The 24,014-nt window shown below is 37.2% G+C and overlaps 1 pseudogene; it reads left to right on the plus strand.

Moving 5' to 3' along the window:
- The first annotated feature begins 2,633 nt into the window (after nt 1-2,633).
- Nucleotides 2,634-5,177, plus strand: LOC143555446 (pentatricopeptide repeat-containing protein At1g25360 pseudogene; annotated as a pseudogene).
- The last annotated feature ends 18,837 nt before the right edge of the window (nt 5,178-24,014 follow it).

Below are 24,014 nucleotides of genomic sequence, written 5' to 3' on the forward strand. Positions count from 1 at the left end.
TTGTGTGTAACAATCAAAGAATACCTTTGAATATCTTAAGATATGTCCTAATTAAATGGATACAAGTTACAAAATTAGTGAAGACAATGCAGGCCCGGCTCCGAGAAAGCAAAAAAACTTTTGGGCCGAAGGCGAATTTTTTTTTGAGTCTTAATTAAAAGGAGTATTTTGTTGGTTTATACAATTAAATTTTTATATAGGTTTACTTGGTTAAAATTTGGGTTGTGTAAAAAATTTTTGTATAAATATAGGATTAAAAATGTCTCAAATGAGACTTGAACCCACAACCTTTTGGTTGAGAATAATACCCTTTTGTCACTAGACCATGCTAGTGGTCATGTAATTAAGTTTAAACATTAAATATACATATTATTTTTAATAAAAATTTATATAATTTAAAAAAAAAATTCGGGCCTAACGAAGTGTCGGGCCTGTGGTCGTCGACCACCCCGCCACCCCTATGGGCCGGCCTTGAGACAATGCATAACATTCGCAACACAAAGATCAAGTTTGATGCGGATTGGTCGTCCACAGCCGCATGAAGCAACAACGGGGAGGTCAGTCCTCATCTTCCTTGCTATGTGTTTGGTCTCTTGCTCTAACTAACTTCTTCACCCCTTTTGATCTTATAATTCAATACACACATCTAAGTAATCTCTCTCTAGCTTCCTTCATAATTAAAGAAGAGAGATTAAAAAAGTTAAGAGCAAAAATAAGAGTTGTTCTACAACTAAACATAATCAATATTCTTGTGGTGTTGTTAGGTTATTACTCTTTGTAACATGATTAGTTTGTGAGGGGTTCACCTTATTTTTTTTTACGAACACACATGTTCTGATATCGTTTTAGGATCGAGTTTTTCACTTAGAGCACACATGCAAACGATGATTTTACTAAGTATTAAGATTAGTGAAAACAATCTTAATACTCACTCAAATGAATTGTCTTACAAATTATGAAAAGACTTCTTATCAAGAGCGTACTTCAACTTTAAGCTCCAATGTAAATTTCACTTAGACAAAACACTCTTACATGCATAATATTTATAACCATTCCTAAGTGGGATATTTATACATGGGCCTGAAGAGCTATAAAACACACACACACACAGCGCAATCTCAATATCACAAAACCGTCAATCTTGAGCTCTATAATCAATAAGAACCATTGTTATAGATGAGAAGTGCACATTCATAAAACACCACTATAATGGGTAGAGCTTCATTAGTTTTAAATAAATAATAAAAACAACCTTTTAAAAAAGAGTTCAACCATCTCTTTACATGTGGCTCAGTGGTCAAAGACCAGGGTTGTCTAATAGAAACTCAAGTTCGATCCTTACTTATAACACTTTGAGTGGATATTAATAATGAAATATTTGAGTTAGCATTTGTGAGGTTGTCAGTTTAAATTACGAGCCCACCCGAGTTTTAGTCCCACCCTGTGTTATGCCAAAGAGTTCCACTTTTGTGGTGGCACAACCAGTGTTGCAAAAATCCCGACTAGTCACCAATTAATCCCAGATTAATCGTTAGTCCCCACTTTACTGATTAATTTTGGGCTAGTCGGCCAATGGTTAAATCCGGCCAAAATTGGTGGTTTCCGGTCAAATCCGGCCAAAATCGGCAGTTTCTGGCAAGATTCCGACCAAAATCAGCGGTTTTCGGTAAGATTCCGACCAAAATCAGTGGTTCCGCACGAGATTTCAACAAAAACTAGTGGATTCAAGCGAGATTTCAGCCAAAATATATTTGTGTATGTAAAAACTGGAGATTACATATAAAAATGTGTGCATATATGTATAAAACTGAAAATTATGCATTAAAATCCGATCCGATTAATCCTGATTAATCTCGATTAATCACTAGTCCCCACACCACCCCCGACTAGCGACTAGCGATCTTTTCAACACTGGGCACAACGACTGTAATTTGGCAGCCAACACTTAGGGATGACAAAGAAACCCGAATCCGATGAGAAAACCCGAAACCCGGCGTAAATGGGACTGGTAAAACCCGACCCATTAGGGTTTGGGACTAGTTTTAAAACTTTTCGTGGGTTTGGGACGGGTTTGGGATTTCTAATATACCCGATTTCCCGACCCAATTAACCAATAACATAAACTCATTTACCCGATTATATACCCGATGTACCCGATATAGATTATTATATTATAAATATACTATATTCCAAATAAATTATTTGTCGAAACTTGGTTATGTTAATTATTTGAGATATTTTATCTTTATGGTAACCATCTTTGTAATCGATTAGTTATATTTTGTCAAAACCCGTTTTGAGCCGGGTATACTCGACGGGTATTTTATCAAACCCGATAGGAAACCCGAAACCCGATGGGTAATTACCCTATTTAAACCTGGTGGTTTGGAACGGGTTTGGGATGGACTTTAATAACCGGGTATGGGTTTGAGAATACATAAACCCGACCCATTGCCATCCCTACCAACAATATGGTTTCCCAAGGAAACGACCAAACCAAACTCTGAAATTAGCATATGTCCGGTTAAAATAACATAATCTAACCAGAGTGAGATAACAAAACTCTCCAACTTAACAATTGCATTAACACAATATATGGTCGTTTAAAAAAAACAAAAAAGTGCAACCAAACATAAATCAGTCAGTTATATTCCAGTCGAAGCATTTGACTTGATTCAACACCATTACTCGAACCTCAAACCCGCCGATTCAATGCATCCAAACCATCCATACACATACACATGCCTAATCTCAATCAATTCACCATAAAACCCAGCAGCAGCATTAAGCACACCGTACAAGCACTAGCCAACTTCTACGCCTCACAACTCCAATTATGTTCCAAACAAGCACCACCACCATCATCCTCCTCAACCCTCCAAATGATCCATGCCCACATGATCGGATCCGGGTTCAGGCCACAATCCCACATCCTCAATCGCTTAATGGACCTATACTGCAAATCCTCCAACATTGTATATGCCCGCCAACTGTTCGACCAAATTACCGAACCAGATATCGTCGCCCGAACCACGTTTATCACCGCCTATTCCGCCTCGGGTGATTTAAAACTAGCAAGGGCAATATTTAACACCACTCCGTTAAACACCCGCGATACGGTTTCTTACAATGCGATGATAACGGGCTGCGCTCATAATAAAGACGGTAACACTGCGATCAAGTTGTTTTGTGAAATGAAAAGATATGATTTTCGGCCCGATAACTATACTTACACTAGCATGTTATCTGGGCTGTCGCTTGTGGCGGAATATGAATCACATTGTCAGCAATTGCATTGTGAGATTGTGAAGTCGGGGACGGGGTTTGTTACATCGGTTGTGAACGCGCTTATTTCTGTTTACGTGAGGTGTGCGGCTTCACCTTTTGTAAGGCCGTCTTTGTTGATGGATGCTGCACGGAAACTCTTTGATGAGATGCCTGTTAAAGATGAGTTATCGTGGACCACACTTATAACCGGGTATATAAGAAATGATGATTTGTACAGTGCGCGACATGTGTTAGATTGTATGAATCATAAATTAGTAGTGGCGTGGAATGCTTTGATTTCTGGATACACGCATAAAGGGTATGTTTTTGAAGCCCTAGAATTGTCCCGAAAGATGCATTTGTTAGAAATCAAATTTGATGAGTTTACTTACACAGGTATCCTTGGTGCTTGTGCTAGTTCCAAATTATTTCTACATGGAAAACAAGTGCATGCTTACATAATTAAGACGGTTCAAAATCCATCGCGGGACTTTTTATTTAGTGTTAACAATGCGTTGATCGCGCTATATTGGAAATGCGGTAAAATAAATGATGCAAGGAGAATATTTGATAAAATGCCTATACGGGATCTTGTTTCATGGAATACGATTTTATCTGCTTATGTGGATGCAGGCCGAATCGAAGAAGCGAAATCGTTTTTTAATAAAATCCCAGAAAAGAACGAGTTAACATGGAGTGTTATGATATCTGGATTTGCGCAAAATGGGTTAGGTGAAGAGGGTTTAAAGCTTTTTAACCAAATGAGATCACATGACTGTCAACCGTGCGATTATTCATTTGCGGGTGCGATAATATCATGTGCGATACTTGCATCTTTAGACCACGGGCGCCAGCTTCACTCTCAACTTATCCAATCGGGTTTCGAATCGAGTTTATCCGCATCAAATTCGTTAATCACAATGTATGCTCGATGTGGTGTTCTTCAAGATTCCCAGTGTGTTTTTGATACCATGAGTGTTTTAGACTCGGTTTCTTGGAACTCAATGATTGCAGCTTTAGGGCAGCATGGATACGGTGGTCAAGCGGGTGACCTTTTTGAACAAATGCTGAAAGAAGATATTGTTCCCGACCGAATCACATTCCTCACGATACTCTCCTCGTGTACTCACGCGGGTCTAGTTGACCAAGGTCAACGCTATTTCAACTCTATGGCTGAGTTGTATAACATAACCCCGGGTGAAGATCATTATGGTCGGTTAATCGACTTGCTTTGTAGAGCGGGCCGATTTACCGAAGCGAATGATATCATTCAAAAGCTGCCATTCAATCCGGGAGTACCGATATGGGAAGCATTACTCGGTGGATGCAGAATACACGGAAACCTAGAATTAGGAATCGAAGCAGCTGAAAAACTGTTTGAACTAATTCCACATCATGATGGGACCTACATACTTCTATCCAACATGTATGCAACTTTAGGCAAATGGGCAGATGTTTCTAGAATTAGAAACATGATGCGTGTTCGTGGAGTGAAGAAAGAACCCGCGTGTAGTTGGATTGAAGTAGACAACATGGTTCATGTGTTTTTGGTAGATGATACTAAACACCCTGAGGTTCAGATGGTGTACAAGTATCTTGAGGAATTGGTGTTAAAAATGAGAAAATTAGGGTATGTTCCGGATACAAAGTTTGTGTTGCACGATATGGAGAATGAGCAAAAGGAATACGCGTCGTCTACACATAGTGAAAAACTTGCGGTTGCTTTCGGGCTTTTGAAGCTTCCTTCGGGAGCCATGATCAGGGTTTTCAAAAATATTAGGATTTGTGGGGATTGTCATAGCGCGTTTAAGTATATGTCGCGAGTTGTGGGGAGAGAAATTGTTGTAAGAGATGGGAAAAGGTTTCATCATTTTAGAAATGGGAATTGCTCTTGTGGGAATTATTGGTGAAAAAGTTAATCATTTTAAAGATTTTCTCTTTTTGTTTACAATATGTTTGAAACTTAAAATAGGTCTAGGTAGAAAGTTTTAGATATAAGTTTTGAGTTCTGAAGTGTCTGAATCAATTAGCAGCTTGGACTCACATACATTGAGATATATTCTTTTATAAAATATTTTTGTTATGAAATTCCATTTTTGTGTACTTGCATATCCTTAATAAAATGACAATTACTGTTTGTTTATTGCTTACAAGTTGATAGCAATAGCAGGAGATACAACAGCTTACAACTGTCTTGCATCACCTTCAAGCAAACTTTTGTATCAAGTTTTAAAAAATAGTTGTATTTTCCCAATTGTGAAAAAATTGGCACCCTAACTTTCAACTCATGAGTTTCTCATCAAATCGTGTTATTATATCTTGTCTTGGGTTGAACATTTGAGATTATAATTTAGTATTGTAACAACTAAAATCATTGTTGTTGAATCCATCACAATCGAAGTTTTATATAATTTACTATAAAACGATTACAATAAAGTGGCAGGCAAACGGGCAACAAACTTAATATAACAAATTTACAAAACAGCTATTGACCCCAAAAAAAAAATAATAAAAAAAAATAAAAAATTGCTGGTAATTTCTTTTAGATATTTGTTTTGGAGTAAACTGTCAGGTCCAGCTACCCCTTCCCTCTTTTCCTGACAAAATCCGGCCCAAAGGCCTAAGAACCGAATAATCTTTCACTTGGAGGCTTGAACATTTCAACAACGCTCTTGATCGTACTTTTGTAATGTAAACTCAAGCTTTTTTTAGTTGTCACCTCCTTCTCATCAATTAACCTAAAGGCCCATTGAAACACCTCCGAGCGTCAATCCATCATTCACTGAACGAACTACCAAATTTTGAAAAAACATTGTCCTAGAACAAAAGTATTAAACCTTTGGAAATACTTTGACAACTGGAATACTAATTCTCTTAACCAATTGTCTAGTAACTCTCACTCAATCTTTGATTGTCTGACTATCAGTACTCCCATTGTCATTAAAAACCCCTGACTGTTTCCCTAAACTTCTCAAATCATGTTCAAGCTGAGTCTGAATCGTGGCTCTCAATTTATCACCTGCAAAACATTTTTCTACAGACTAGACTCTATGAACCGAACTTTAACATTCTTCTAAACTAGGACAGTTACTCTATCAAACGATAAACTGACCAACCTCCCACTTCTTTGAGCAATGACAAGATTTACCTTTATCCACCTTCCATTGCCAGTTCCCAAGCTTAACCTAATGCCCCTGATCATCCTATCCAATTGTCCGACAAAATTCATGGTCTCTTCACGCCTAAAATAACCCTCTCAAAGTCCATGAATCGGTTGAAGTCCTTAGATCAATGTCACTTATGCCTGTAACATCAAGAATTTTATCCTCAAGTCTTACCTTTTCAATATACCCAAACTTTAAATTCCTTGTTTCATAGTAGAGAGTGGCATTAAATGATGTACTGAAATAGATAACCCAAGAATCAACGTTACTCTCAACACCACAACCTAGAGAAATATCCTCAGTAGCTACTCATTACCTGTATTGTCTTATGTAACTTTCATTTCTTTTTTAACACTTGGACATCGAGTCCTAGAATGTCCCATATCCATATAATATCCTTCTTAGTCTTAGACTGACTCATGTTCCTGCTCATGTTGGCTTATTGCTTTCCCCAGTCTCTGCCTTCTATGACCAACACAGTCTTGATGATTCGTCTGAACTTTCGCGTCTTTCTCTGAGAATAAGGTCACGAATCAAATCATAAGTACACTTGGTAGACGAATTACTAACTACAATCACAATTCCAGACCGACTGTCTTGCAGAGAGAATAATAAGAGTTGACCTTGAACTTCATCATCAAACTTAATGTCAACTCACATTATGTAGGACATGATTGATCGAATAAGGTTCTTGTTATCCGTTGTAACTGACACACCCTCTCTCATACCATGTGATGTGGTTTCCTTCATGATGTTAAACGACATATCCTCCAACAATGGAAAAGTTATACAAGCCCCAACTTTCTTGTCTAACTTTTCCCATTCTACTTGAGACATCTTTTTGGGTTTTTCATCCTCTTGCACTACATGTAAGTCTTTCCGGAAAAGTTATGCTTTGACATGCATCTTCCACCAACCAAACTTCTCTCCATCAAATTTCTGTGTCATGAAATTTCTGTCTTCTGCCTGAAGAGTATTGAAATATTTTGATGATTTCTATTAACCAATACAAGGGATATATACACATACAGTTACAATGAAATAGGAAGGTTTGCAACTGTTAAGCCAATGAATGCTCCAATCAAACGGAAATCAATAATATAATTATGCATTCTATTTTTATGAGATATACATAAGATAATACACCCCCTCAGACGAAGCGGGAGGATCACGGACGCGTAGGTTGTCTTTGAAACGAGAGAATAACACGCGAGGAAGTCCTTTTATGAAGATGTCAGCGTACTAAAAATCAGCGGGAATGTGAAGGACTCGGATATCTCCGACTTGAACCTTTTCTCTAACAAAGTGAATGTCGAGCTCCACATGTTTTGTGCGTTGATGTTGTACGGTATTTTCATACAGGTAGACAGCGGATATGTTATCACGGTAGATAATAGTAACTTTACGAGTTGGTACATAAAGTTCAAGAAGTAAATTTCGAAGCCTACTCGTTTCGGAAACGCGTTTGCCACACCCCGGTATTCGGCTTCAACACTAGATCGGTAAATGGTGGCTTGGCGTTTCAAAGACCAAGACACAAGGTTATTGCCAAGGAACACACAGTAGCAAGATGTTGAGCGACGAGTCGGGGCATCCACCCCAATCGTCATCTGAGTATGCAGTTAGAGTGGTTTATTTGGAGGGTGTGATGTGAAGTCCGTGATGAATAGTACCCTTGAGATATATGAGAACCCATTTGAGAAACTGAAGATGCGGTTCACGTGGTGTATTTATGAAAAGGCATATCTGTTGGACAGCATATGTGAGGTTGGGCCGCGTAAAAATTCAGTATTGGAGTGCACCCGTGAGACTTCTATACAAGGTTTCATCGGTCGTGGCACTTAGTTTAGATGATGTATCATCTGGTGTCGAGGCAGGTTTTGCAGTTGCTCATATCAACTCGTTCAAGGATATCTGACAAGATTGAGACAAGAACAGACCATTCTGGTTGTGTTGGACGTTATTGCCAAGAAAATGATGAAGCTTTCCAAGATCAGTCATGGCGAATTCCTTTGATAGAGAAGTTATGATCTTTTTGAGAAACTGATCACTTGAGGCGGTAAGAATTATATCATCAACATAGAGTAACAAATAGCCATGTTACTGGCATTTTTGTAAGTGAACAACGAGGTGTCGGTGACCACACTTTTGAACCCGCACTGCTGAATATAGGATGCAAATCATTGGTACCAGGTGTGTGGGGCTTGCTTAAGCCCATAGAGTGATTTGGGTAACGTGAAAACAAAATTAGTATGTGCCTGAACGTGAAAACTCGGGGGGGGGGGGGGGGGGGCTAAAACATGTAAACCGTCTGTTTTAATTCACCATGGAGAAAGGCGTTTTTAACATCTAATTGATGAATGTGCCATCTGCGGGAAACTGCCAAGCTTAAGACAGGTCGAATGGTGGTCGGTTTGACAACAGAACTGAAGGTCTCATCACAGTCAACACCGACTTGTTGACGTTTGCCATTGACTACTAAGCGTGCTTTGTACCTTTATAACGTGCCATTAGCGTTGAATTTGTGACGAGATAGCCACATGCAACGTATAATGTTGGCATCTTTGGGTCTCGAAACAAGATCCCATGTGTTGTTATCCATAAGAGCTTTACATTCATCTTTCATGGCAGCGTACCAGTTTGGATCGGTCATGGCTCTTAGGTGAGAAGTGGGTAGGGGAGAGATAGTGTTGGCGGCTTGTGTGTGAAGGTTTAGTTTGACACGAGGTTTCGTTATTCCGTGTTTAGCTCGTGTCGTCATGGTGTGTTGATTGTTGTTGGGTGGGTTAGGCTAAGCATTTCATATTTAGAGTTCGTAGAGTGATTTGGGCTTGTAATTGTGTGTGATGAGGGGGCTGAGTTGGGCTGCGGAATGTGAGAAGTGGGCTGGGTGTTATGGTGTGGGTCGTGGGCTGACATTGTTGGGCTGTTGGAGGGTGTGGGCTGTTGTGGTGTCGTTGAGAGTTGTAAGGGTGTAGTGGGCTGGGAGTATTAGACCAATGTTGGAATATGAATGGTGACAGTGGCGGAGCCACATTCAAGTCACCGGGTTCGGCCGAACCCGGCCCATTTTTGGTTTTATATATAACTTATAGGTACGATTTAACAAACGAACCCATTCTTATTCGGCGAACGAACCCAGTGTCACGAAATCTCTGGAAACATTTCACCGTTCGCCGGTGAAAAAACAAAAACTTGAATTTTAGAAAGAGAGAACCATGTAATTTTCTTCAGCTTTGAGCACATGCCATTTAATTTTAGGGCCTCCATGGAGAAGAATATGGTATGAGAAGAAGTCATGTAAATTTCTTTGCGCTCACAAAGTATATATACGTCCAGACAAATATTGTTTTAATTATAATAATATATGCAGCACCCTATTTTGTTTAATGGTCGTCATAATTGTTCTATATTTATTTTTATTATTTTGAATGGCTAAACTATTATTAAAAAACTCCAACACCTAGAAAGAAGCTTGAAACAGAGGAACGTACAACACAAAATTTCAATTTTTTTAAATGTGCATTTACGCAAACTCGACCAATCAAGTTTCTCTTGTCGCCCTATATTTTTATCCGTAAGAATACACTCCTTTAATTTTGATATCCTCTATCATCATTTTAAATAAATATTCGAACTAATCATATGAGTAGTGGTTATATGAACAATGCTTGCATTTTTTATATTGAAAATACTTTCTTTCTGATAGTCGCGGTCGAAGATTTTATGATTCTTTTTCAATACATGACAACGCGTATGGAACAATTATAATAAGTAAACATTTTTATTTAATTTGACTTTGTAGTTTATTTTAATGTTTATGATGTACTTTGCTTATGGTTGTGATATTGCATTTTATTTATTTGGCCGAATGACGAACCATGCCCATCCGGGTCCGAAAACTTTGACGACAGAAACAAATTGAACACCTAAAAATTTCGAACCCATAAGAAAATTTTCCTGTCTCCGCCACTGAGTGGTGAAGGGTCAGTGTCTTAGAGGTTGTAGGACAGGTTGTTTGTGGGTGTAGTTTGAAAAGGAAATTTATTTTCATCAAGTACCACATGTCGAGAAAGTATAATTTTTCCAGTTGATAGGTCTAGACACCGATAATCGCGTTAGTTGGTGGGGTAACCTAAGAACACACAAAGATTGGATCGTAGTTGAAGTTTGTGAGCACATGTGGCGATCATATTTGGGTAGCATGCACAACCGAAAACACGGAGATGATCATAAGTGGGCTGTCAGAGATAAAGGGAATGGGCGGGTGTTTGTTGGTTACGGTTCTTGGAAGGGAGGATATTATGGAGGTAACAAGCTGTGTGTAAAGTTTCGACACAAAATTGTAGTGGGAGGAAGGCATGTTTAAGTAGGGCTAGCATGATTTCGTTTAACCTTCGAATCATACGTTCAGACTTCCCGTTTTGTTGGGATGTGTGTGGGCATGAGAATCGAAACTAAAGTTCATTTGTGGTGGCAAAAGACTTAAATTTGTGATTGTCAAACTCACCCCCTAAGTCACATTGGAAAGATTTAATGGGCATGTTGAATTGGGTTTTAACGAATCAGTAAAATTGGGTGAATTTTTCAGAAGTTTCAAATTTAAATTTTAACCATGTGTAGTTGGTATAGTCGTTTACAAGTACCATATAATAATTATATCATGTTTTTCTAAGGACTAGGGAGGTTCATAAATCACAATGGACTATGTCAAATGGTAATAAAGTAGATGACAATGAAAGTGAAAACGGTAAACGTTTATTGTTTGAAAGTTGACAAGAGGCGCAAACCGCGCTTTTACCAAGTTTAGTACAATAAATGAAATTACGGGAAATTAAAAATCCATAACAGGCCTGCTGGGGTGACCCGACGTTCATGCCTAACCTCTTTATTGGAATAAGCCAAGAAAACTTAAGACAACACCGGGTAGGTAAGCAGGTAGAGTTGGCTTGAGCTATTGTGATGGGAGATCATCTTCCCATTCGGGTACTCCTTCACAAAAAAACCATAAGGGTCAAAATCAACAAATACATTATTATCAATGGAAAATTTACGTACCGAAATTAGGTTTTTGATTATGTTGGAGGTATACAGGAAATTTTTAAGGTTAAAGAGTCGGTTGGGTGTTTAATGGTGTGATGACCTGATCCAAGGATGGGGATACGCTGTCCATTTATAACATATATTTTTGAATCAAAGGATTTTGAATCATACCTTGATTACCCGTGAGATGATCGGTGACCCCTGTGTTCATAGTCCACTGTTCATCATTGGTTGTTGGGGTCATGGACATAGCTTGAAATGCCTGACTGATTTGAGTTGGGTCCATTGCATCAAAGGCTACAACATATGCCAGTGGAGCCTGCTAAGAGTGGCTCGGGTCAGGAGTGGATGAGGTAGAATGTTTGTTTTTGCTACGCTGTTGGAAGTGGCCCATTCCCGGTTGAAAATGGGTGGCCCATGGCATAGCAGTGTTCCAGGCTTGGGTGGGATATGGGCTCGGTGGTGGAGTCCATCCGGCCCATCCCATTTATTGTGGTAGCATCACAAGAGCAGTCAGCCACTGGTTTGTGGTTGTCCAAGAACTAGTAGGGTATACTTTTTTGCGTCCACCCCTACTACAACTCCGGGACATATTGGTATGACGTCCACCACTTTGCGATGAATTGGAACTTCGGTTATCAGATCGGGAATATGATCTCACGGCTGCCATGGCAGCAGATGGCGGTGACATGAGTTCTCAGGCCAGTTGGCGTTGTTCCGAATGCAGCATGTGGCAGGCTATTTCCCAAGTGGGGAGGGTTTGATTGATGATAGAACCGACCATATCATACTCGGTGGGAAGACCACATACTAGTTGGAGAGCCAACCGTGTATCATTGACGGGACAATCAACATCAGTGAGTTGATCTCCAAGTGTCATTAGCTTTTGACATTAAGCTTCGAGTGATGGCATGGATTTTAGTGTTAAGTTGTTGAAATCAAGCTCTAGGGCGGCAGCCCTAGCGCCTTTATTGTTCAAGAAAGTTTCCTTCAAACGGTTCCATGCTTGGAGAGCCATAGACTCCTGAACAAGAATGCGAACCAAGAGGTCGTCCTCTAGAGTTCCGTAGATCCACTATAGGATGATAGCTTCGATTTGGGACCATTCTTCATAAGAATCGACAGTCGTAGTAGGTGGGGCGGTGCCGTCAATGTGGGACAACCGTAGTTACCTAATTCGCGGTTCGTTCTGGTACGGGTTCGTGGATCGGGTACGCAATTCCCTAAAGGTAACATATTCGGTACGGAGGGGGGTAGGCTCATTTTGGTACGAACCGGTACAGTGTAGCATGCAATTCGGTTCTATATACCCAAATCAAAAATTAGCTATTTATAATTTATATATAATTGTGTATATATCATGTTTATGTTAAATAAACACAAACTAATTTTACTACATTTATTGTTTTTATGTAAACATTTATAAACTTTAAGGACTAAATATAAACTGGTGAAAGCTTAAGGGGATTGAATGTCAAATTAACCAAACTTTTATAACCTATAACAAAACCACCACGTTCTTATCATCAGATACGCCTCCGTTGCTTCCGATTTTGTAAGGCCCCGTTAGCGGTGCCTCACTTTGGACGTTGAATTCACTCATAAACACAGTTCCAAATATCATAGTTAATTAAAACTTTACGCGGAATATAAAATTTCATAAACATTACATAATAATTCATAACTTGTCTTAAAACATTATTGTCTTTCAGCATTAAAATGTTAAACATAAAACAACTTGTGTCTTCATATGCCAGACTCTTATTCTTCCGCCATGTGTCTCCGCTCAAGCCAGCTGTCTCATCCTACTCACCTGCGTGTATACTAAAATTCAGCTACGATGAGTGAGTTCTAGTTAATCACATAGCATACAATACATACACATACCTTCAATTATGCATCCGAAGATGCATAATAATTACTTTACTAATTTACTTTCATTACATAATTTCATACATACGTTCATACTTTATTACTTTCATAGAAAATAATTGCTGTCCTTTCTATCTCAGATATTTTAAGGCTTGATCCCTTTTTCCTTTGTCTATCTCAGATATTATTAGGGACTGATCCCTTTCTTGTCTATCTCAGATATTATTAGGGTCTGATCCCTTTTTACTTCTCAATCTCAGATATTATTAGGGTCTTATCCCTTTCTTCTCTATCTCAGATATTATTAGGGTCTGATCCCTTTCTTCTTCATCTTCGTACACACTGTCTTTAAATACCCGTAACATACATATATGTTCTTTATTCATTTATACATACTCATATGTTGTACATATATATTATACACATTCATCTATCATATACATACCTCCATTGTCAGTACGTGCAATATCCGAAGATTGTTCACATACCGTCAAGCTTTCATTCACGTTCAAGATATACATACATATATAACATATAAATCATACATGACATACACTTACCATTTAAGGTAAGTGTATTAACTATCACATCGAGTATGCACACAACACCGAAAACATAACAAGGAAATGAGCTAGAAACTCACATGAAATCAGTTACGTTCACCATTAATGGTTATTCCCTTCTTTAGTTGTGCACGACTAACTTTATAATAATTACACGTATCAATTAACTACCACTTCTCATATCGTATTTCTAGTTTAGTTATAACCCTCAACGAACGAGGTCCAGGGGCAGAGCCAGTTCTAGGGGCGGAAGCCCCTAGCGGGGTCCAAGGGGCAGAGCCCCTGGCTAGGGTTAAGCTGATGGGACGAGTTCTTTAAATATTTTGTAACCCACATGATGGGACGAGTTATGTGAACCATCCGACGATTTAAGTAATTATGGAGGCCTACATAATTATCCGAATCCTCGCATGGAAATCATAAAACGTACAATCATGTGTCACAATCTAGAACCAAAAGTAGTTGGGATAATGGTACAAATGTAGAGTTGATAAGGACATGGGGGATACGCCGCTGGTACATCCTATATATAAGTGCCCTTATCGGATTTGTATTTGAAGCGTTATTTAACTATTCAAAGTTCTTTGTTATGATAAATTTTTTTAAATTATATTTACGATTTTCTTATTCTAAAAAAAATTTATTGGAGTTGCTATGATATTTCTTAATTTCGGGACGAAATTCCCTAAAGTAGGGGAGACTGTAACAACTCGGGCTTTCGAACTTATATTTTCACCCGACACGGTTCAATGTTCGGGTTATTATTAAAAATATTGTGTTTATTGAATTTGTTTGATTATTTTACTAATGTTTAATTATTTATAATAAATCTTTATTGTTTTTTCCACATTTAACCCAGAGTATAAGTTCTAGCCTCTTACATATCCACCTCAAACTCCAAGGGTTAAATTGTAACTTTATGATATAACCCATTTCCAAGCTGGATTATCTGTTAACTCATATCCTTGTTTATGTGGGTTTTCTTGTACCCGAATCAATTAATCACCAATTAGGCTAGTAAATCCGTTTGTAACCAAAGTTGTGATCTGGAAATCGTTTACATATATCACGCGCGGCTTAACCGGCACTCTAAACGAGTTAATAATATCAATTTGATCCGTCCTTCCATTATTAACTAAACCGCCAACCCTAATTTCTTGATGGACATGATATAGATGATTATATTTCAATTAAATGAATGGATTCGTTCCTTGTATAGTCGCCAAACTTTACCCCATAGTTAATTTGATTAACGTGATCTATTGGTGCATGTTCGTCATCTCCTTTGCGCCGGCCTGTGCTGTCCATTTTATCCTAGTTCTGTTCATCGTACGAGGTAATTGTTTTTAGGGTTTTAATCGTGTTTATGTGTAGATCAAAAGCCCTAAGATCTTTTTGGTTAGTCATAACTGGATTGAATCAATTGAAGAAGATGGGGTTCTTGATCAGTTTGGTCCGAATCCGTTTATGTTTATAACTAAAACGAGCTGGACTTTATCTGCACGTCACCCTTGGCCGGCTGTTTATTATCTTTTGTATTGTTATGCACACACACACACACAAACTCCGAGGCTATGCCTCAACATTCAAAGAAAACTTTTCAAAAAGTAGATTGCTTTTATTTTCGGGAAATTCCTTAAGAATTCTCACATGTTGTTTTCACTCGTACACCTTAAGGCTAGGTTATGTGGCATGCCCATATGATAAATAAAAGGGGAAGAGAAACTGTGAGTTGGGCACTGGCATAACGGTTCCAAGAACTAAAGGTAAGACGCTACTCCTTACATGGGTGATAACCTGACCACAGTACTCGACCCTATGGAACCGAGCAAGACCCATAAATGCCATATGACCCATGGGCACTCCTACTATCCATTTCTTAACTTGTTCTCGTATTTTTGTTGGAGTAATCAAATGTGGTAATTCACAAGATACTCCGACTACCCATATTTATTTCGATAGTTCGTTATTTAGTTTGGTCGGTTAAAACGCCGTGTAACGCTCATTGGGCCGACAAACTTCATTGCATTGTTTATTCGTTAATTAATTGGGACAATCAAATTTCCATGTAACGCTCATGGGCTGTCCGACTCAGATGTTTTTCGTTAGTTCGTTGGGCCATTCAAATTGCACTGGAAAGCTCATGGGAGGCCAGCACCCACAATTTGTATTTTGTTAGTTTATTGTTAACTTAATAATCTAAATTTTAAACTGACTTAACTCCTTATGTACTCATCACACGTTAATCTTATTGACTACATCATTTAACAATATTTACGCAATGCACCCCATCATCTTATGAACATTAACTTTTAATCCTCATGACACAATTCCCCTTACTTCTTAAGGCAAACATTATAAGTGATCTCCATAGTTAAACATTTTCTATTTTCATGATTTCCTCAATATATCCTTCCATTTATAAATCTTTATTTTTGGTTCCTATAGAATGACTCATTCAAGAAACCAACGTCATCCTTGACATCAATCGTTTAATTCTCACGACCACCGTATGGCTGCCTGTATCACCAAAGAGATCGTTGCTGCGATTCCTAGGATAGTGACGCAAATTCAAAACATTAGTGCAGCCGATTCAACTTTCACCACTAATTCCTCTGCTGGTGACTATAAACCTTCTACCCATCCTCACAACAAGAAACGTAAGAACCTTGCTGCAACATATCCTACCCACCTGCAAGTCTCCTCAAACAAGAAACCTTACCTCGGTCCTTTCCCGTTATGCTCCATTTGTAACCATCATCACTCAGCTAAATCCATATGCCGTTGTTGCACCCAATGTAACCGTTATGGCCATCTTGCTAACACTTGTCGTGTCCCGCCTACTGCATAAGCTGTACCGCATCAATCTACCCCTCATGCTCAACCTAATGTTCCTAATACCCGTGCTTGCTATAATTGTAAGGACCCAAATCACCTCCGTAATGCGTGCCCTCAACTTACCCAAGCTCATCAAGCCCAACCTACGACTACACCCTACTACTTGACCCATGCTCAAACCCATCAACCTCATGTCCCTCAAACTCCTCCCATCAATCAAGGTCAACCTGACTTAACTCAACGCTATCAAACCCCGCAACCACAAGCTCAAGGTTACCGGACATATTTCCACCAAACAACCTTCTTGCAAACCGTTCAAGCTCCAATTTCCAAGCAATGCCGAATCAATCTACCTCAACTGCTCCTACTCCTGCAACTCCTCATGGTGCCTCAAGTCACGTCATTTAAGCTACTCAGTGATATTGAAGACCTTTGCCGTTCCCTTTACCTATCTTAATTTATTTTGTCTTTTTTCTTTACGTATTGTAACGCCTTTTTGTGGCCTTGGATTACTTCCAATTTGAACTATTTACCTTCTACCTAATAAATAAAGTCCCTTTTGTTTAAAATGGTTGTTTATTGAAGCCTACTTCTATCTTATTTCCTACCTTCATTAACCTTAAATATTAATAAGTTATCTTTTCTTCAACTTTAAATCTTTGTGATGTATTAGACATTTTTTTTATTAAAATCCACTGCAACTTTTGAAACTGTTTTATATATTGGTCATTTTTCAGTATTATATGTAAAGCTCCTTATAACTATTGCTTTCTAAAAAGACAAGTTCTTTAAATATTTTGTAACCCACATGATGGGACAAGTTATGTGAACCATCCGACAATTTAAGTAATTATGGAGACCTACATAATTATCCAAATCCTCGCATGGAAATCATAAAACATACAATCGTGTGTCATAATCTAGAACCAAAAGTAGTTGGGATAATGGTACAAATGTAGAGATGATAAGGACATGGTGGATACGCCACTGTTACATCCTACATATAAGTGTCCTTATTTGTATTTGAAGCGTTATTTAACTATTCAAAGTTCTTTGTTATGATAAATTTTTAAAAATTATATTTACGATTTTCTTATTCTCAAAAAAAAAATTATTGGATTTGTTATGGTATTTCTTAATTTCGGGACGAAATTCCCTAAAGTAGGGGAGACTGTAACAACTCGGGCTTTCGAACTTATATTTTCACCGGACACGGTTCAATGTTCGGGTTATTATTAAAAATATTGCATTTATTGAATTTGTTTCATTATTTTACTAATGTTTAATTATTTATAATAAATCTTTATTGTTTTTCCACATTTAACCCATAGTATAAGTTCTAGCCTCTTACGTATCCAACCTCAAACTCCAAGGGTCAAATTGTAACTTTATGATATAACCCATTTCCAAGCCGGATTATCCGTTTACCCATATCCTTGTTTATGTGGGTTTTTATGTACCCGAATCAATTAATCACCAATTAGGCTAGTAAATCCGTTTGTAACCAAAGTTGTGATCTGAATATCGTTTACATATATCACACGCGGCTTAACCGGCACCCTAAACGAGTTAATAATATCAATTTGATCCATCCTTCCATTATTAACTAAACCGCCAACCATAATTTCTTGATGGACACGATCTAGATGATTATATTTCAATTAAATGAATGGATTCGTTCCTTGTATAGTCACCAACCTTTACCCCATGGTTAATTTGATTAACGTGATCTATTGGTGCCTGTTCGTCATCTCCTTTGCGCCGGCCTGTGTTGTCCATTTTATCCTAGTTATGTTCATCGTAAGAGGTAATTGTTGTTATGATTTTGATCGCGTTTATGTGTAGATCAAAAGCCCTAAGATCTTTTTGGTTAGTTATAACTGGATTGAATCAATTGAAGAAGCTAGGGTTCTTGATCAGTTAGGTCAGAATCTGTTTATGTTTATAACTAAAACAAGCTGGACTTTATCTGCACGTCGCCTTGGGCCAGTTAGTTAACACATGTGATTATGGGGGCGGAGGTCGCGGGTTCGACCCTCCCGCACCCTATTTTTTTGGAAAAAATATGCTTTTATTCTTAGTAATAACTAATTTTAATAATAATAACTAAATAAGGTTTATTTTACTAAAGACCGACTTTATAAATACCGTTTAACTCTCGTTTCCATTCTCATATTTACAAAAACGGTTTATACGTGCATATATATATATATATATAGGATGGGTATCATTACATAACTGTTAAAATATTTAAGAACTTGAAGGAACCCTTGAAAACTAATGTTTTTTATAAAAATTTTTGTATGTTGATGTTCTTTGAGAGTAGTTTTATCATTTTTTATATCCATATATACGATTACAATTTTAAAAATTAGTTTTTATACATATCTATGTTTTGTTTTACACCTATGTAAATTTGTTAGTACAAAAATTTTACATATATGTAAACTTGTGATTAACATATGTAATCAAAAATTTTTATATAAAATATGATAAAACTAATCTTAAATAATGTTAATATATAAAAAATTAAAAAATTGTTTGATTGTTAAGGGTTCCTAAGAGTTCTTAACTTATTTAGAGTTCTTAAATGATACCAACCCTATATATATATATAAACAAATAAAGTGTTTTATAACTTAAATAAACATGTTTGAATATTGATAAACAAATTATACATATATGTATTCATTAAAGTAAAATATATATCAAGTTAAGTTTTCATAAATCAAAATAATAATTTTATATAATAAATCCTTAAGTAAATATAATCTTATTATAATATTAACTTAATAATGACTACAACTATTGAGTTCTCTTGTCCGATCTAGTTCATTAACTTAGCGTATCTTCGTATTCTTTTTCCTTATTAGGCTTTATCTTCAACACGCGTGATCCGCTTTCGTTATTCTTATAGTTATCTATTCACTCTTGTTCGTCTATCGAGGTGAGTACCACATTCCCATCTTTTTACTCGTTTTTCCACGTTTTGGAGACATATGCGTAAATATATTTATCATATATACTTATACTCAAAACTGCAACTATTGTCTTATGTGTTAACAACTTATACCTTACTTGTTTATGTGCTTATTTGCTTTATATGCTTCCGCATTCGGAGAGGTCTAACATAATCTCAGTCTAGTATGATCATACGCCAGTTGTTAGTCTTTGTGCTTCTCGACATCTCGGTTATACTTGCTCATTTGGTTAATTTGTTATTCTCCTATGACTTGTTGCAACTACATATTTTTGTTATATATTATATGTACATTTAAACTGGTGTGTTTCTCACTCAACATTGTGTTGACAAAACTATTTATTTTCAACGCATTTGAAGGTTATCGTGTGACGTGATTATCAAGATTGTTTGAAGCAACTTAGGATGCATGTTAGAGAAGAAGATACAAGAATTGAATTTTGAATGTTTATTTTACTTGTTTACTTATGAGTTTGATGTACTTGACTATTTAATAAAATCTAATAGATATTGTCACATTTATTATTGCATGATAGTACATTTGAAAAGCTGTGAGCAATCAGTTCGCACCTGTCATTTCGGCGTAGGTTGGGGTGTACATTAACTGAACATGACTTGATTCGTTATCTTAACATAACGAATTGGGTGAGTAACGAATCACCTGATTCGTTATCTTGACATAACGAACTGGATGAGCTAATTCGTTATTTTGACATAACGAATGAGTGTATAACGAATTACCCGAATCATTATCTTGATTCGTTCATAATAATGAATTAGCATATGTTCTTATCCAAACTTTGACTAAGGGTCAAAGTCAAAATCGTCAAGAACAATAACAATCAACACAAACAGATTTTGCAATTGAACCTCAAATCTCAACGAAATATCACGAATTTGGTATCATCGAACTCGCAATACTAGCGCCTACAAACCCCAAGAGTCCAATCAGCCAAAAATCCGTGTTTAAATGGTGTATTAGGCCGATACATAGCTACGGCTAACCCTTGATTAATTAACCCAACAGTTATTGACAAATTTCAACTAGATTCATACATTTGATTCGTTTTTACCATTCGTTTACAGATCTAAGGCAACTTAAACAAATCCGAACCTAAATGAACAATTTCTCATTATAAACGTACCTTAAACGAGTCGATTGCGAGTACGTTTTAGCTTTGATGTTGTTTTGGTCCGTCACAACGTTCAAGCACCAACGGTTCGGGTTTTCACCTTAGGATCTTGGCTCGGGTTATTGGATGGTGTTAATGTGCGTTTTTGATGGTGTATGCTATGGTGTAGAGATGGATAAAAATGGAAAGGATTAGGGTTTAAGGGGTATTTATACTCCCTTAAGCCCATGGACCTAAGGCCCATTCCATCCCTTATTCCATCTTATAAATGTCCAAGCCCACCTTCTATAGTTTATTTATCTAAACCGATAAATGACACACTATTAAATAAACGAAACTTATTTTATTAATCTTATCAAAATCAGGATGTTACAGATTTCTTACTTTTCCGGCAAAAATGGCAACACCACTATCAGAAATTGACATTGCGTACGAGAGCGAATTGGAACACTGAATTCGTTTATGTGGTACGTCGTACCGGGGCGAACCGGAACATAGCGAATTTCGTTTGGGTTCATCACGAACCAATTCGCGACTCGAGGGTCTTCCAGTGAATTCGGTAACTATGGGGACAACACATCATAAACCCTAACGTGAAGAGCTTCACCCATGATGAATATCACACCTTGCCATCAATAACGTCCCTAACCTTCCTTTGGATGTCGGTTACGGTATACACAGGATGGAGGGATTTTGTTTGTTAGCCATTGAGTCGTAGTCAAAGGTCTGCAGTTGGTAACCAAACATGAAGAAGGGGAAAAATGTGGTGGCTAGGGTTTAGTTCATTGGCTATAATACCATGAAGAGTATTGAAATATTTTGATTATTTCTATTAACCAATACAAGAGATATATACACATACAGTTATAGTGAAATCGGAAGGTGTACAACTGTTAAGCCAATGATTGCTCCAGTCAAACGGAAATCAATTTCTATAATTATGCATTCTGTTTTTATGAGATATACACGAGATAATACTGCCATGCCATGACAATGACTAAGCGAAAAGCTTATAAAAAAATAATAAACACATGCCTAAACTGAACAATAAATATGCTTTAGTGTAGCAGAATAATGACCTATAATTAGGAACATAAACTTTAAACTAAAATAATAAAACCCTGACAAACACGGTTCGCACTGGTTCTAGTTTTCTTTAGGGTTCTTCTGATCGAAACAATTGTTCTTCAACAAATAGGATTTGATTATGTTCTTGGCCTAATCTTTCTTTGCTGATTGTGGCTACTAATCATGATCAATAAAAATTGGGTTAACGACGATAAGAATCTTGCTAGCGACGATAGAAAACCATAGAAACGCAAAGGCGGAGCCAACGGTTGAATATTAGTTGTGATTAGTTGCAATTTTTTGGATTTTGTCTCCTCGTGTGATCTCGATCAACATCCGTAGCTCTTATACCAGTTGTTAGGGATTAAGCGTACACATGAACAAAACACAAACACGTACAAGAAAGCAAATAAACAAACATGATGATTTAATGCGGTTTGGTCTAGAACTAACCTCAATCCATCAATGGCAACTAGGGCTCATATTATTGAGTGATACGATTGCTAGTACATAACAATTATATATATTGATACTGAACTGGGGAATCAAACTTTGAAAAAAAAAAAAGAAATTAAAAACGGGCGATCAAAACCCGTACCAAAGGCCTACGAACCCAATAACATTAGTTATGTTGATTACAAAATATCATTGGGAGCAAAGTCGTTTGTGATATCTCTCTTGTCAGTGGACGGTGGTTACTTCAATAGGTTGACGATTTGTTCTTGAAGGAACAACGATGATGTTCTTTGTATATCCTTCCTATAATCTTGACTTGAACTTGGAAATTGACATTTGTCTTTAAAAAATCATCCAATGAAACTTGCAAGATATCCACTCATGTAGATAAGATTAATTGTAGGTGATAATGATTAATTGTATTTATATCATGTAATGTTTATACTACAATCTTGATTCTATAGTTCTCTATAGACCTTAAATATAGTAGAGTGACCAAGAAAATATCCTTCACCAACTGAGTCAAATTTAAAAATTGAATCTTTAAGGTTTAGAAAGAAACTTAAACATTCAAATGATTTAAAGAACGAAATCAAAGGTTTTACGTTTAGAACAACTTTATATTGTGTTATCTCATGTGATCTATTAACAATATAAATTATGTTTTGAAGATATGTGCCAGTGCTAATGCTTTAGCCCAAAATATTAATAGTAGTCCTCAATCTTCAAACATTTGTCTTATTGCCTCAATAAGTGTCTAATTCTTTTTTAAACCACTGCATTTGTTGAGGAGTTTTTAACACAAAAGGCATCTGAAATCTAATTTTTGAGTTCAATTTCGTTATCACATTTTATTTGCTTGACTTGAAGATCATATTGCATTTCTTCGTAGTCAATGAACTCTTTCAGAATTATCGTAGTTTGTACATTAGAGCCAAGAAAGCGAGTCCAAGTAAATCTAAATCATCAGCTAGTACAATACAATATCTTTTCTTGGCAAGATATAGTAAATACAATATCTCAGTTCCCGCCTTTTTGCTGATGATGCCATGATCATCCGGGAGTGGTCGACAGAAAATGCTTTGTCTATTGTTCGGTTTTTGAGATGTTAAACCTATTGTCGGGGTTGAAAATCAATTTACATAAATCTTCTTTTTTCGAAGTCGAAGTTTTGAACACAGAGGTTAAAAGTATGGTGGAGGTATTACGTTGTAGAAAGAGAGGGGGGGGGGATTCTTTTCATGTATCTTACCTAAAGGAGAGTTCAAACATGAAACAAATAAACAGTTGGCAACCGCTGGTAGGAACTTCTGATGATAGGTTAGCAAAATGGTAAGCCAATTCTCTTTTATAGAAGGTCCCCCCCCCCCCCCCCGGGGGTGGGTTTCGCGTTGAATAAAAAATAAATTGGGTTGTTTGGGATCGAGTCACTACCAAGAAGAGGGGTGGTGGGTTTTTGTGTCCTCAGTTTCGAATCATTGCCTCTTAACGTGTTGGTGATGGAGGTTTAACATCGAAGAAGGGGGCATTGGAGAAGGTTCAAGTCGTGCTGCATTTCACTCCTAGATCTTGGTCCGCTTAACTCCTAAACAAAAAGCTAAATGAGACTTGGTGTTCTATTGCAAGTTAG

Source organism: Bidens hawaiensis, unplaced genomic scaffold (genome assembly GCF_021521415.1).
Source record: "Bidens hawaiensis isolate Kalapana, Puna unplaced genomic scaffold, B.hawaiensis_p1.1 tig00018132_1, whole genome shotgun sequence".
Classification (NCBI taxonomy): domain Eukaryota; kingdom Viridiplantae; phylum Streptophyta; class Magnoliopsida; order Asterales; family Asteraceae; genus Bidens; species Bidens hawaiensis.